General features: G+C 47.8%; 1 long non-coding RNA gene across 1 annotated transcript; it reads left to right on the forward strand.

The window, feature by feature from the left end:
* Nucleotides 1-8,543: 8,543 nt before the first annotated feature.
* LOC103877929 lies at nucleotides 8,544-10,620 on the forward strand. The gene is made up of 2 exons (XR_002517227.2): nucleotides 8,544-9,268; nucleotides 9,644-10,620. It is a non-coding gene; the product is annotated as an uncharacterized LOC103877929 (long non-coding RNA).
* The last annotated feature ends 5,805 nt before the right edge of the window (nucleotides 10,621-16,425 follow it).

The following is a 16,425-nucleotide window of genomic DNA, read 5'->3' on the forward strand; positions in this document are numbered from 1 at the left end:
GGTAAATGTATATTACTCAGGTAATATACACTATGCACTAAAATCCTAGACTTCACCAGTACACAATTCATCCTATAACCAAAAACCACTTGTACCCCTAAAGCCATTGAAATAAAAAAAAATTAAACAAAAACAAACAAATATAAAAAATAGTAGATGAAGAGAGGAGTAGAAACAACAGAAGTTTGCCCTATACAGGATGTCATGTTAAAATGAATTAAATAATATGGGTCTGCATATCGGTAACTTACCTAAAGTGCATGTCTTTGGTACATCAAGACCCTTCCCAGTGTAGTAATAAATTGTGGGAAATTTGAGTACTATAGAAGAGATGGAGATACAGGGGGCAAAACAGTTTTAGAATAAACTCTTGACTTCAGGGAGCAGGCAGTGGCAGGCTGTCATCTAAGTAGCATAGTAAATGGCTAGGCTAATGGGCTACCTTCCTCTTCACATTAGTAAATGCTGAACACCTTTGGGCTGACACAGCCCAAGAGCACAATGTTTCAAGTGGGCAGGAGCTAGCCTTTAGAACAGTCCCTGATGCAGCTTAGGATCCAGGGGCCCAAAATATCATCACACATAGAAAATAGAAAGATGTTTATTGGGTGATTGTTTACTTATTCATTCCACACTTATTGAATATTTAATGACTACTGAGCACCACGCTAGGGATCGGAAATATGAAGGATACTAATACATACTTCTTGCCCTTAATAAGCTCAACACATACTTCTTGCCCTTAATAAGCTCAAAGCCCATGGAGAAAATCAATATGTAAATAAAGCATGACTGTGTGTGGTATGAGTAACGCTATAGTTAAAGCATGTGCAAAGTGCTACAGTATAGGTGGGATGACAGAGGATGGAACAATTAACTCTGCCCTGGGGAGGTGGAGAAAGGGGGCATATTTGACCAGGATCTTGAAGGATGAATAGGAGTTCTGCAGACAGAATAGAGAAGAGAATATCCAACAGTGCAATGGTCTTAAATAGCAGGGTATGTTTTCGGAACCCTAATAAGTTTGGGGTGATTAGAACAGAGTGTGGAACAGCAGTAGAAAGAGATGTGGCCAAATATTTGGGGCTAGACTGTGAGGAGGCCTAATATGTCACCCTAAAGAGGTTGAACTTTGTATTTTAAGCAGAACAATAATTTCAGACACATTAAAGAAAAGTAGCTCTTGCAGTAGTCAACACCAACTGCTGGGAAATTTCTAGGAACCTGATATCTCCTGGGAGTCCACCCTTCAACAATCAGCAGAGTGGCAGGTTTCTGATGCTTTAGGTCCCAGGGGAGGTGGAGAGGCTTAGAGAGGGCATGCTAACTGAAAGGTCAATGCTGGGGGTGTAGGAAAAGGGCTGAGGTGGGCCCTAGAAGCCCTGTTTTGCCTGGCTGGGGACCAGCTTGAGCTGAAATACTCCCCATTTCTGAAGGCCCAGTGTGGGCCTTCAATCTTAGGGCCCAGTCACTTCGCACAACAGCAAGAGTGAATTTGTGAGCCAGGAAAAAATGAAAGGCTGTAGTTCTTCCTTCGAATCAAGTTGTTATTGTTCAAATGCATTATTAATGATCAGGACTGCAATCATTTATAACACGGTCATCACAAAAGCAGCTGTTACCATTTACACATAGCTCTCTGTGAGTATGTTATTAAGGTAATATTTTACCATGCATGCGACTTGCTCAGGGGCGGCATGCCTAATGCTTGCCTTGAACAGTTCCCCCACTCCCTCCTTAGAAGTAATCACTCCTTTCCTTTCTTTACAGAGATGCCAAATGCCAGAGAAGGGAAGCGGGAAGGGAGATGAAGACAAGGAACTCTGAAAAATGGAAGCAGAAACACAGGCTGTATTTTCCCCTATCCTTCTTTTCTTTGTTCCCTGTTTTCTCTTTTGAATGAAAAATAAAAATGCAGAAAACCTCAGGAGCCTCGTGACTTTCCAATTTTTATTTAAAAATAAACCTACTGCTGTGGCTGTCACTACTCCTATGCATGTAATGCAAGCTCGAGTCCCACTGCCCAATATTTATATACAAGAAGGTAAATGCTCTAAGGAGAAAAAATAAATCAGGTTAAATCCTACAAAAGGAGTAGGGAATTTGCCAAAAGAGAGAAGTGGGAAGATGGCATAGTCCTCTGAGGACCCCCTGAGCCAGCAGATGGAGGGTGGGGGTACAGAGGAACGCCAGGAGTGTGTGTGGCCCATTCTGTGGCTTCTGAGCTTTACATCTGCCTGATGGGGAGGCTGATGGCCTAGTGGTGCCAGAGGAAGAAAAACAGAGGTATCCCCTGCATCTGGGACTCTTTATGTCTACTCTGGGCATAAAGGTAAGAAAAAAATGATGCCCCAGCAGCAGACATCAGATCTGCCCCTTCCTTTTCTCAGCTGGACCAGCCTCCTGAGCTTTCCTTCACCAATAAGATGGTCCTTAAAATTTGCATTAAGGAAGTCAGAAGCACTTGCAGGGACCAGATGTGGACAGACTGCAAGAATGAAGAAGGGACCCAAGGCATCAGGGAACATCCTAGAGGGATTCATGACCCTTGGGGCAAAATAGCAGAGAGAAATGCTGGATTTCCCTGAAGCTTTCACAGCTGAGAGGGGATCCTCTTCCTTTCTTCTACCCAGGAAAACACGGGCATTACAGCAGGTTCTGAGGTCTGACCCTTGAGGTTGGTGATTGGGTATATAACGAAGAAGGAGTTCATTGGACAAACAGTTGTACAGTGGCATTTAGGAGCCAGCCTGTTCTAAGCACTGGCAGGAAGCCAATTACATGTCATAGCAACCTCATCTGATCTGAAAGATCACGGAAAGCTGATGCAAGAAGCTATGCAAGTTACAAGCTGAAGGGTGAGTCAAAGATTAACTTGGCAAAGGGGAAAGAAAGAATAAAGCATCAGGAGTAGAAGCACACACAAAACTCCTGAGGCATGCAGGAGTGTGGATTAAGGAACCAAGGGAAGGCCATGCAATGGAGCTCAGAAAGTGAGGAAAGAAGAACATAAGAGGAGGCCAAGGAAATAGCAGGGACAGGTCACATGTGGCCTTGCTAAGGATTTTGGTCTACACCCTAGGAGCAATGGAAAACCAATGCAGAGTTCAGGATTTGAGTTAAAAAGAGCCCTCTGCGGTGTGGAGAGTAACTAGAGGGGTCGGCATGTGTGGGGGGAGTGAGGAAGCTGGAATCAGCAGAAGACTGTAACACTTTAGCCTGTGGTGGTGGCAGAGAATGAAGGCTAAGGAAGACAGCCAAGTAATCATTAGGAAGTAAAATCAGCAGAGGCCTTGTGATCAATTGGATAAGGGGGCAGACAGAGAGGGGACCCCAGTTTCGTAGTTTGTGCAAGTGAGAACACAGCATTTCTATACATGGAGGAAAGGAACAATGGAAGAGAGCCAAGACTGAGAATGAAGGCAGTGAATTCAGTTTCAAAAATACTGAGTTGGAGTTAGCTTCAAGACAGCGAAGTGGAGATTTCAGGTTTGCTGTTGGAAATACAGCTCTAAAGTGTACTGGAGAGGTCTGATTTGGAGGCAAATGAGGGAGTCTTTGGCATATGGATGACGATTAAAGCCAATTCCATGGGGAAGATCTCCTTTGGGGGAGAATATAGAGTAAGAGGAAGTGAGGGCCAAAACTTGAAGAGCCCCATTGTGCAGATGTCAGATAGCAGAAGAGGACAAACCTGCAAGAGAGACTGGGGAAAAGCCCCCAGACAGAAGAAAGGAATCCAGGAGCATTGGACTACGCTCTGGGAGAAAGAAGCATCATCTCCCAGCGAACAGGGAGGAGGGCATTTCAACGAAAGAGAGTGGTCAGGAAGGTGGACTATCACTGCAAGGTCAAGGGAAATGAGGAGTAAAAAATGTCTATTAGATAGAAACATCAACCCAAGGTCACTGGGGACCCAAGCCATAGCTGTGTCTGTGCACATATTAAAGAAGCCAATGCATCCGAGGCACCCTGTGCAGCAACTGGCACATAGTCAGCCCGCAGTAAATGTCAGCTTTTGTTAAATTCACTCTTTAACATCTACACATCTAATATTCTCCTATTCTATTGAAGGTGGAAAAGAAGGAGACAGGTTAACCTCTTAACAGGAGAGCTTGAGATTAAACCCAGAGAACTTCCAGAGAGGAAGGACTGTAAAATGCCTGTAAAGACTATTAAAGAATACGACAGGACTGTGGATAAACTTAGGCTCAGGACAGATTCCTGTGTGGCGACTGAGACAGGACTAATGCAGCTCTTCCTTGAGGCAGGGGACCCACCCCAGTCATCAGGGTGGGTCATTTCTGCGCTGGGTGGCCCTAGCCCTTCCTCTCCTGCCCCCATGGAGACGAGAGCTGCCCTGTGAAGGAAAAGCCTCCTCATTTCAATGGCTGGGCAGCCCAGGTTAACATTAACGGAGTCCTCCAGCAGAAAGCACCCAGAGGACAAGCACTGAAAAATATGCTTGAAGGGCCAGCCGAGTGGCCAGGATTACAATGTGATGGCCGGCCTTGGGTCAGTAATGGGGAGGTATTAGTCATCTCTTCAGACCTCAGCTCCATTATTTTTGCCGGAAATGTGAGAACAGCTCTCACTAATAACGTGTGGAATCACTTCCAACTATTTGCCTTTCAAGTCAGCCTCCTCAGGTCGGGTGACATATCTCGTTTAACAGGGGGTGCCATTAGAGGGAAGATTTAACGTGTGGCTAAAAGCATTTGTAGCGAGAGCTGTGGGTGGGTTCCTTTTTAAGCTTCTGTGGCTGGTAACTTGCGTCTCTTCCCTCCGTGCTGTTGGGTTTTGTTATTGAAGCCTTTTTCTTTCCTGAAGGAGGTTGGTCATTAACTCTCCCTTTCCCGGAGGATACCCTGGCATGAGCAGGGCAGGTCGAGAGTTGAATCAGAAATCTTTCCTGTGCCAATCAGAGACTGCATGAGGTTCAGCAGGCTGGCATAATTATTCGAAGCTTCTTGCTGTCCTCATACAAATGCCCCCCTGATCGGGTGACCTGGTGTCCCTTGATGTCGAGGTCTTACAGCAATAACTTCAGCCTTGAAAACAGAACCACAAATTTACCAGCCCACATATCTACCGACAATATGAGTCCTGCCTCTTCTCGTGCCTTGAGAGGGCCAACAGTCATGTCAGGAACAGTGGAAAGAAGAGGGCTGAGAAACTGGAAGAAGAATTTGTTATTTTACTGAAACCTCCTTTCTTGACATTTTTCCCTGAAGGCTGGGACCATTTAAGGCCCTGATGAGCTTCCAAAATCTCTGTCCCAGGGTAATCTTCCCATCTCCCGAAGTCTCAACTTCTCTGAGCCTCTGATTCTTTGTCTGAACACAGAGAGAGTAATAGCTACCTATCAAATGAAAGGCTATAGTTAGAAGCACTGAGCACAGGGCTTTGCACATGGGAGGGGCTCAATAAACACATATCACTTACATCATTTTTGGTTACAAGTTACAAGTCATAGAAAATCCAACCAAAGTGCCTAAATAGAGGGAATTTATTGGATTGTATAATTAAGAAATCCAGGGCTAGGCCTGGCTTTGGGAATCTAGTTGGTGGCTCAGGAAACTCTCTCCAGGGTCAAGTTTCTCTGTGGCCATCCCTTGACTGGGCTTCCTATGTCCTGGCTCCAGGTCATTCAAGGCTTGGTGGCAGCTAGATGACAGCAGCTGTATTCGTCCCAAGTCCAACAGAGAAAAGGCTGCTCTTCCCCTACCTCACCCCCCAACAATTCACCTAAGTCCTAAGCCAGACACTTACTGGGCAAGTTGGGTTATGGACTCATCCCTGAGCCAATCGCCAAACCTTAGGCCTTGGAATGTAATGACTGGGTTTACCCCTGAGTCTCAAACTCCACCTGAAGGGGAAGAATGAGGGACGGAGCCCCATCAAACTCAAGGTGCTGAGAGTTGCATGGAAAATATATCTCAAAAAAAAAAAAAAAAGCTATAGTTTCACTACCAAAAAAGTGGCCAGGGAGGATATCAGGGTGCCCAAACATAGAAATACCCACTGCAAATAATAATTTACCATCCTACCCCATGTGTGAGATACAGGTTATTTGAGAGTAATGTTTAATAAAGATATATCATCCAGGAAATCTCCATGAAGTCACCCTCAAAACTTTCCAGCAAAGTATCCTCTCCCCATATATTAGTAATATATTGATTACACCCATTATAGCACTTTTCTCATCTGTCTTCTATTAGAGTTACTTACTATAAGGCTCTGTCACCTCCATCGCAATTAAGCTCCAGGTGGTCAAATACAGGGTTATTTTTCTCCTCACCCCACACAGCACAAGGCACACAGTGGGAAATCTGGGTGCTTCCTGACCCACACTGGCTCCCTGTATCCAGTTCAGCTCTGTTCTTCCCTTTCCTTCCCCTGACCACTTTGTCTACTTGGGGTTAGACTGGGAGGGACTAATGGATTTGATGTCTGAACCTAAGGTCAGAGGTTCCCCAACTCACCCTCTCTCTTGCTAGCATCTGCCTCTGTTACAGCTTCTCTCATGTTGTACCTTGGGTTGTTTTGCTGGTTTCTCACCACCAAAGAAGTTTCTGGGAGCGAGTAGGGCCTTACCTTTTCATCTCTGTCACCTTGGTGCCTAGAAAAGTATCTGGCTCCAAGAAAGCACCCAGTTAAGTGGTATAATCAGTACGAGTGACTCTCACTCATAATCGCCCCTTAGATTCTCAAAGAAGAACCTCATCTATTAGGGCTACTGAAAGGTAAGATTCTCAGCCCAGGTGAGGAGTTCGAAATCTAGAGGACTACAATGCAGAATACATAAACAGAGAAGGAACCGTAAAGCTCACTGTTGTTCCTTGCTCTCCATCAAGCCAGAGAAGATGCAGAGACAGTACAGGGAGCCTGACAGGCAACAAGGGGCAGACTGAGTTAGTACAGCAGGGGGCCTTCAGCTTGACTCAGCATGCAGTTGGTACCCATGGAGAAAGGGGAGGCAAACAATTAGTGGGGGGCTGGCAACAAAGACCCTCAAAGGCAGAAAAGCAAAACAGCTGTGGCTCTGAATGAGAAGCCTGGCAAACCATGATCTCAGTAGTGTCCTGAAGCCAAGAGGAACAGGCTCCACTCCCTGGGATGTGGGTTGGAAACGGCCCGAGAGGAGTCCAGTAGCTCAGTCAGATGTGACTGGAGCTCAGGGGGCTGTAGTGCTAATTAGGAAACTAAGGCAGAGTCCCAGCACTAGGAATGGAACCACTTTAGTGGTGATAAAGGGAAGGGTGTTTGCCACAAACATACTGGATCCTGAATCTGTGGGCAGACATCTGAGTACAGCACTTCACCTACCAGTAAAAGGGAGGTGCCAGTGCCCTCCTAGCCCAATTAGGGCAGGCTCCGTAGCTGGGTGGGGCTGAGCTTGTAAGAAAAGGCCTACTAGGCTGTGCCCTGCTGGGCTGGGCAAGCCAGGATGAAGGCTGGACCAGGTGAGAAAGATTTCCTGCTGTATTTGCAGACTGAATATGTGTCTGGGGCCAGGGGCTGAGCTGCTGCCAGCACCATCTGACCTCAAGGATCCCCCTAGTCAACAAGCAGCAAGAACAGGAGACTCCAGAGGCTCCCTCAGCTTTGGAGATAGCTCTGCAAACAACACTCAGTTTTTAGGGGTTAATCCTCAGCCGCAGGAGGCGGCAGTGGGCCTCCTCTGAAGGGCAGAGCCAGCAAGTGGGCTGAGACTAAAGGCAAGGCCCAGGGCTGCAGGCCTGAGATTAGTTTGGCAGCAGCTCCAAAGAGCAGCCCTTGAATCGCAGGGATTGTCTGAGCCCTCAAAAGCACTGGCTACCTCCCACCAGCCTAGCTAATGGGGCTGAGTTGCTGGGGCCATGACCTCTGTCTACCCGGCTGATGGTCTGCTGCTTTGAATCTCACTCCCCCAGCACCCAGCAGGACCAAGGACTCCGTCTAGCTTATGTGCATCGTACCCTTACATGTTTTCAGCACCTACTATGCGCGCAGCATCACACCTCCCCCATCCGCCTGCCTCCTGCTACTCTCACCAGCACGCTCAGTCAACCCTTGGGCTAATTAGTGATTAGGTCTACCGTATGTATGCATGGTGGGGTGCAGAGATGGGGTAGCCAGCGGGTGATGGGTGAGGGGAGAAGAGAACAGGAGATTGGAGGCCATAGTCTGACCTTCCTCCAATGCCCAGAATCCCTGAGTCTGTCTCTGGCAGCTGTGAAACAGAGGGAGCATGGGATCTGAACCGTGCCGCCATCTGGGAGGTCACACACACTCACAGACAAATCCCAGGAAGGAAACTTGGGCTGAAATACACCGTTTGCTGAAGAGCAGGGCTGGGCACTGGTTTCCCTCCATTCTGAATTTCTAGAAAGGGAGGGGTCTCCGTTGCCAGGCGGCGTCTGCCACCCCTTCCCACCACGGCACCTCCAGCCCTCCACCCCTTCCTCTGGGAGACCCCCTGGGAGGACCCTCAGCAAACTTCTGCAAGGCCTGACGACGGGCGCAGGGTGGTGCGAACGCATATCTTTCAGGCCAAGGGAGAGGCGACGGGAGTGTGGGCGTGGAGGTGCGAGGAGCGCGCAGCCTCCGCCTGCTCGGCTGTCTCCGCGGACCCAGCCGAGGGAGGAAGAGAGCGCTGGGAAAAGGAAGGGGAGAAGGAGCCCGAGCGGAGCGGGAGGCGAGCCAGAGGCTCTTTTGCTCCTCCCAAAGCAGGGGGTGGCTCCACCGCGCTCCTGATGAGCCGGCAGCCGCCGCCGCCCTGCAACCGCTTCCCGGGACCCGTCAGCTCTGACACTGATGACCCACGGCGGGGGTGCTGGGCGCGGGTTGCGCAGGCCACTGGCCGCGGGCTTCAGGCCCGCTCCCGCCGCCGGCTTCCGCGGCAATGACACTCTGCAGAGCGGCCGCCATCTCTTCTGGTACCGTCACTGGAGGAGGGAGGGGTGGGGAGAGCCCTCTGTTCACCCTGCCCTGGCGCTGGTCCGCCGCCGCCCGCTGCTCTCGCGCTGGTCCGCAGCTCAGCCGAGCAGCTCCCTTCATCTGGCCTCCTAGTCCCTCACTCAGCCGCGAGAGGTGGAGCTCCGGCGACCTCCGGCCTTCCCTCGGGGTCTGCGCGGCCCCTACCCCAAACCCGCCCAGGGGAGAGGCGTGAAGGGGCCGACTGCGATGCAGAGGCGGGAAGCGAGGCTGGAGAAGGGGAGGCGGGGAGTGGACCCCCAGCGTACTACAGGAGCCGGCAGGAGCCAAACCCCAGCCCGCCACACAGGTATCCCCGCGGACCACGAGGTGCCACCCGTCCCTGGTGCAGAAAAGACCAAGACCCCCAGAAGGGAAGGCCCAGCTTCCCTACCTCTACCTCCCATGCCAGGCGCCCAGCCTGCTCAACTTAACCCCAAGCCGCAGGTTAACTCTGCCCCAGCTTCTCCCCTTGGCTATGGGCAAGCTCCTCTTCTCTTCCCCAGTGAGAACCACCGCTCAAATTCCGAGGGCTTTCCTCCTTGGTGCTCAGAGCTCTCAAGATGGGCGATTCTCTGCCAGGGGTCCTTAGCTACCCACTTTGGACGAGGATGGACAGATGTTTTCTCAAGCTTGCCTGCAGCACAGTTTCTAAACAGATGAGCTCTTCTTATGTTCCCCACAGATTGTCTGGCCTACGCTCCTTTGAGGAAATAAAGATGACCGTAGCCAAGCTGCCCTGCTCTGCACGAAGGACCCTGGGCGTCCCATCCTAACTCCCCTGCCTTATGCTTGAGATTAGCATATCCACCCAGCAACTCCTCTGCCCCAGACTTACTTGACCACTGCAGTCCACACTGACTCTCCTATCCACCAGAACTGTGCACTTAAAATCTGCTGCACACAATCCCATACTTGCTTGAGTCTGGCTTTGTTCTCCAATAGTTTCAAATGCCTGTTTGACTCCCCCCGCCACCCCTACAGAGATAAGGTCATCACAAGCAGTAACTACTGCTTTGCTTGTTTTGATTCCCACAGAGCCGAGCATAGATTGATGTGGCATAAGTGCTCAATAAATGCCCATAGACTTGGCTAATGGATGGACTTGCAGGGGACACTGCCCTATCAGGAGAGAAAGGTGGCCTTAATCTCATCTGCCCCACCAAGAGGAACCTAAGGTCCTATTTCCTGGGAGTGTCTCAAAAATCGGCAGAGTCATTCTCCCCCCACCATCCCTCCTTGCCTCCAGTCCCCTCAGCCTTCTGGATCCCCGTGGGTTTGGAGAGGCCGATGCTTGTGGCTCTTACCAACATCAATTTGCAGTCGCCAGGATGCAACTTCACCCTATGCTGCGTTCATAAATTAATCTCCTGGGATTAGATTCTGTGTTTTAGTAACACTCCTGAGGCATTGTATTTACACATTAATAATAAAAGAAAAAAAGTGAGACAAGTTCTGACAACTTTCAATAACATTCAGAAATAAAGTGCGAGGCACGGAAGTGTCCAAAGTTAATTAAAACCATTTGGTGCTGACGGGGGCTGGGGGTGTTGCCTGCCGAGCTCCGACAGGTGCTATTTCTGAAATGCAATTTCCCTGTCTATAATGTACCTGATGCCTGCAGAAAAGGAGAAACCGAAATAGACTGAACTGGCAGCGTGAGCTTGAATTTTCTGTTGTTTTGTTTTACAGTGCCGTGGACACTGCCAGAATTTGTCAAAGGTCCTAGGAAGAAAAGGCCCTTTCGCCCCTCCCCTCAGTGAACAGATGGTGTGTTTGGACTGTTCGCATTCGCTCCTCATAGCTGGGGTCCTGGAGGAAGTTAAGGGGCGCTCCGTTCCCTGGGGATGAGACAGCAGCTCGCCTTTTTACTAATAGCTGTAAGAGTCTCTCAGACACTTACCTGACTAGATCTTCATCTCAGAGCTCAGAAGGGGAACAGCTCCAGAACTAAAAGAGAGAGAGCCTCTGGCAGACCCCAAAAGATAGCGTAAAGAGTGAAGCTGGGCTTCCCTGCCCAATCACTAGGATCATTTATTGCACAAATACCTGTATTTTAAGCTGCAGATTCTTATGAATGTTTGTATTTTCTTCATTTCTATGTAGCTTTTTTTTTTTTTCAATTTTAGAATAGCCTTTCTCTAGATAACCAGAGGAAGCGGGAGACGGAATTTCCTTTGTTTCTGTCTTGAGCCCAAATGGACAACTGAGTGTCAGGTATGACAGGGATAAAGGGAGAAACTCAGAAAGAATGCTTTTGTTTTGTTTTTTTGTTTTGTTTTGAGATGGAGTCTCGCTCTTGTCGCCCAGGCTGGAGTGCAGTGGTGCAATCTTGGCTCACTGCAGCCTCCACCTCCAGGACTCAAGTGATTCTTCTCCTCAGCCTCCCAAGTAGATGGGACTAGAGGCACACACCATCATGCCTGGCTAATTTTTTTTTTTTTTTTTTTTTTTTTTTGAGATGGAGAGTCTCGCTCTGTCACCCAGGCTGGAGCGCAGTGGTGCGATGTTGGCTCACTGCAAACTCCACCTCCCAGGTTGCGCCATTCTCCTGCCTCAGCCTCCCGAGTAGCTGGAACTACAGGCGCCCGCCACCACCACGCCCGGCTAATTTTTTTGTATTTTTTTTAGTAGAGATGGGGTTTCACCATGTTAGCCAGGATGGTCTCAATCTCCTAACCTCATGATCCGCCCGCCTCAGCCTCCCAAAGTGCTGTGATTACAGGCGTGAGCCACCGCGCCCGGCCAGAGAAATGTTTTGGGTGCTACATGTGCAGCCCCTCACGACTGTATCTTCTCAGAGCTCTTTTCTTCACATTCTTGAGAGCTTTGAGTTTTGTTTATCTAAGGGACAAATGAATCTCTTCCCACTCCATGGGATTTCCCTTGGCTTTTATATTGGGAGTAAAAAGATGAAGCATGAGACTTTTCAGCTGCATCTCAAACTGCATCTAATTCCAGCACATCTCTCTCAATCTTTGATTAAGCCTGTTCATCTAAAAGAGAGACACAGGGGAAAAATGGAAATGGGACTTTGGAAGAAGAATGACCATCCACATTCCCATCACAGCCTGAGATTTCCTACCTGATTGAGATTTTCAGTAGATAGCCCTAAGTCTAGTTTCCCACTTTGGTCCTGTTGCCTTTGGCTCCAATAGAGGACTTCCAAGTAACTAGAAAGATTTCACCTCTCTTTTGAAACATAATGGACAAATGTGTTTCTTTAGGATGAGAGGTGCACCTGGCTAGAGTCAAACTTTATTTTCCTAAAATAACCAGGATGAAAACTCAAAATAAAAAGAAATACCTCATGGGCAAAAGCTCTCCCAGTACAACTAATATAGACACTCAACATGGCTTTGTAGAAACTGACCCATCTCCCGAGTCTTATGTTTGCCAGAATTGCATGCCTATTTCAATTAAAGAAAAGTGATCTGATCTCTTCAGATGAAGGTGGGACTTGGAGATGCTGCTGCCTAAGGTTAACTTGCTAGAGAAAGGATAAGCATTCGGGAAGTGCGGGGATGCGGCACAAGGAAAGACCTATCAGCTAAGCAATGGCAGGATCCCTTCTGCCAGTGGGCTGGCTCAGGGAGGAAACCTCCCCAGAAGGAACTTTGTTTCTCTCTAGAATGAAAGTGGGCAAAATGGTCACCTTATTTGCCTGGAGTGAACCAGGTTGAAACTGAGAAGGCAGATGTGGGTGTTAAGCCAGATGAAGTCATATGTTATAACTAAACGATGTACCTGTAACCTGCCTGGTAGTTTAAATTGCACCAAGTAGTTTATTCATTCTCTCTAAACAGGTCATAATAAGTGTTAGTCCGTGATCCACTATGGGAGAGGGATTTCTGGAAAGAATAGAGCCAGTGGTACAGGATGCAAGGTTGTTATTTAAAGAGATGAATGTGGGCCAGGTCCCATGGCTCATAACTGTAATCCCAGCATTTTGGAAGGCAGAGGCAGGAGGATTGCTTAAGGCCAGAGTTCAAGACTAGCCTGGCCAATATAGTGAGACCCCCATCTCTACAAAAGATAGAAAAACTTAGCCAGGCATGGTGGCAGGTGCTATCGTCCCTCCAACCATGGGACTACAGCTCCTGTAGTCCCAGCTACTCAGGAGCGGAGGTGGAAGGATTGCTTGAGCCATGATCATGCCACTGCACTCCTCCCTGGGTAACAGAGCAAGACCTGACTCAATAATAATAATAATGCAACATAAACTATCTTTTACCTCTTGAACAATGAGTACAGATGCCATGACTACATTTGTTTGTTGGGGACCAGGGAGGCTGGCAGTGAGAATTCAGGGTGGAAGTAGCCGTGTACCCAATACCTATTGTGAGATGTGGCCTGGGGAGCCCTGAGATTTTCTGGCCAGGCTCACTCACTACCCAGACACCCTCTTCCTACATGGCGAGTCCCTCAGCCCCTCCAAGGCTCACTTCTCAGACATCGGAGTAATCCACATCCTCCATCTTGAGTTATTCCTCACAAGACCTGCAAGTTTTCCTAGGAGGGAAGGAAGACAGGGTTGAACCCACACAATTCTCGAATCTAGAATTTGGAGGATTTCTAAACCACTTCTGTAAGTCAGCCCTTGAGAACTTGTAGGTTTTCTCATCATTTGCAGCATGAGAGTCTGGAGTAGACTGTTTGGATTTGACTTTTGGTTCCCTGGGCAATTTACTTAACCTCTCAGCTGTGTGTCAGTTTCCTTATCTAAAAAGTGTGGTTAATAATAACTGACCTCTCAGAGGTATTGCGAGGTTACTGTGATGATTAAATTAGGTGATTCATATAAAATGTTTAAAAGAGTGCCTGGCATTATTATTAATAGTAATAAGTTTAGCATAAGTCTTGCCTGCTGATAAGGAGCTGGATTGAATGACTACTTAGATTCTATTTCTTGGCCTTCTCTTCTCTGGACTAGGTGACCCCAACTTTCTCCTTACTTCTGAAAAATTTATCCCAGTCTGCTAAGGAAGAGAAAGCCCATGTGTGCACGTACACACATGCACCTGCACAAACATTTACATATAATTTTGGTCTTCTATACAGAATTAATAGAGCTACTAGATCTAGGAACTGACTTGAAAGAGAAAGGAAACCGTGCTTTTTTTTTTTTTTTTTTTTTTTGAGACAGAGTCTCACTCTGTCACCAGGCTGGAGTGCAGTGGCACAATCGCGGCTCACTGCAACCTCCACTTCCTGGGTTCAAGTGATTCTCCTGCCTCAGCCTCCTGAGTAGCTGGGACTACAGGCATGCACCACCACGCCCAGCTAATTTTTGTATTTTTAGTACAGATGGGGTTTCACTGTGTTGGCCAGGATGGTCTCGATCTCTTGACCTCGTGATCTGCTCGCCTCAGCCTCTCAAAGTGCTGGGATTACAAGCATGAGTCACCATGCCTGGCCAAAACACTGCTTATTACAATTTATAGGTTTATGTTCAAAAAGTTGCTAATCTTATTGCTGTGAACCCCTGCCATCTCTAATCCTGCCCACCTATAGGTACTGTAGACCAAATTACAGATTCAGATTTGCCCAGTTCCTGTTCCTGTCTTGACCAATCCTAGTAACTTATTTGGGGCCCAGCCCCATCTACAGTGGAAGGTCTATAATTGGCCTTGCTTCCTTAAGCTGTGTACCCAGTGGGCCCAGGACTAAGCCTCATGAAGCTTTTAGAGGTGCATTGAGATTAACCTTTCTCACCAGTGCTCACCTTGTCTTCCTAGTGACCATGGCTGGCTTCTGCCTAGTTCTAGAGTTGCACTCTAATTCTCTTCCAGGCTGTCGCACTGACCTATATCTCTATCTGTTTTAGAACTTTCCAACTTATGTGTCCAATGCCAGTCCTTTTTCCAAATAAATTGAACTTTATCTTGATGAATATTTAATATTCAACCCACCTCTGGTCCCTGGCTAGAATCATCTCTGAAATCTAAAGCTCTGCCACTACCTGCACCAGGAGAAGCAATGTGTCACCACCAACCTAATAGTGACCATCAGCTTTGCTGGAGTTATGCATTCACCAAACTGAATCTATCAGCTTTCCCGAGTTCACTGGGACACTGATTTGGACCAGACACCATCACTTGAGAGACAGCGTTAGCATCAGGGTGAACACCACCAGTACCTGACCTGCCTGTAGTTAGCTTCCTCCTCTTTCCCTATTGACCCACAGATTAAGTTGCTGCATGCCCTGGGGCAACACCTGGGGGTGTGTCAACTGAAAACTAAGAAACTAAGTACTATACATGCAATTTGTCTATGTTCACTGCCCACTCGACGTTTCCTCTAGGATACTTGCAAGATGTATCAAACTCAGTAGTCCAAGACCAAACTCATGATCTTTTGCCCAAAACCATACCCGCCTTCCATTCTGATACTCCTCTAATCAGTTTTCTGCACTGCAACCCAAGTGATCTTTTCAAAATGCAAATCTGTTCATCACACACATACACACTTAAAACCCTTCATTAGCTCCTCTTCGTCCTCAGGAGAAAGGCTCATATCCTTAACACAGGCTCCCCATCCTGCATGTTTGGCCCTGGATGCCTTTCCAGCCTTCCCTGGCCTCACTCTCCCTCTGCCCTGATATACTGCAGCCACCAGGGTCATGTTAGCACTTAGGTTACTCTGCAGAGAATTCGATAAAGGTGCCCCTTCTGGACAGCCCAGTTGGAAAAAAGATGCCCTTTCCTCTAAGCTGATGCAGCGTCTCCTGGGCACTCTCACTTGGCAAGAAAAGCAGGACTGGATTTCAGCTCGTACGCTGCTTCCTCAGCCCAGCTGTGCCCCACTGGTCCACAGCACAGCCTGTGCTGGCCACATCAGTCACCTGCCTTCTTTTGGGTACCCCCAAATACACCATGTTCCCTCCTCCCGCTGGCTTTTGCTCTTACTATTTGCTCAACCAGGGATACTCTTCCTCTCTTTCTATCCAGCAATTCCCTACTTAACCCTCAGATCCCACCCAACCCTTACATCCTCAGGAAAGCCTTCCTGATTTCTGCTTGTTTCCAACCAGTTTAAGTTCCCTTGTGATACCCTCTCATCAGACAGAGCTCTCATTTCTCCTAATACTGATCTCATTTTGGAAGCCTACACTCATTTGTAGAACTAATGTCTGACACCCTCATTGTATTACAAGCTCCATTAGAGCAGAGACCATGTCCTTTTTATCTCTCTCCATTGTAGTCCCAGAACTTAACACAGGGTCAGGCACATAATAGTTGATCATTAAATATTCATTCAGCACCTACTGAGTGCAGGCTGCTCTTTAGTAGATGGTAGTGTCTGGACTTTATAATCAAAACAACTTAAGCTTCCCAGAGGCATGATTAAGCATGTCGAAGAGAAAAATATTCTGTTCCACTTAATTATGCATTTTTATTTAAAAATAGAAGTCTTTATTAAAACAACAAAGCATAAATATTAAAGAATGTATTTAAATAACTTGTG

This window comes from Papio anubis, chromosome 12, assembly GCF_008728515.1.
Source record: "Papio anubis isolate 15944 chromosome 12, Panubis1.0, whole genome shotgun sequence".
Taxonomy (NCBI): Eukaryota; Metazoa; Chordata; class Mammalia; order Primates; family Cercopithecidae; genus Papio; species Papio anubis.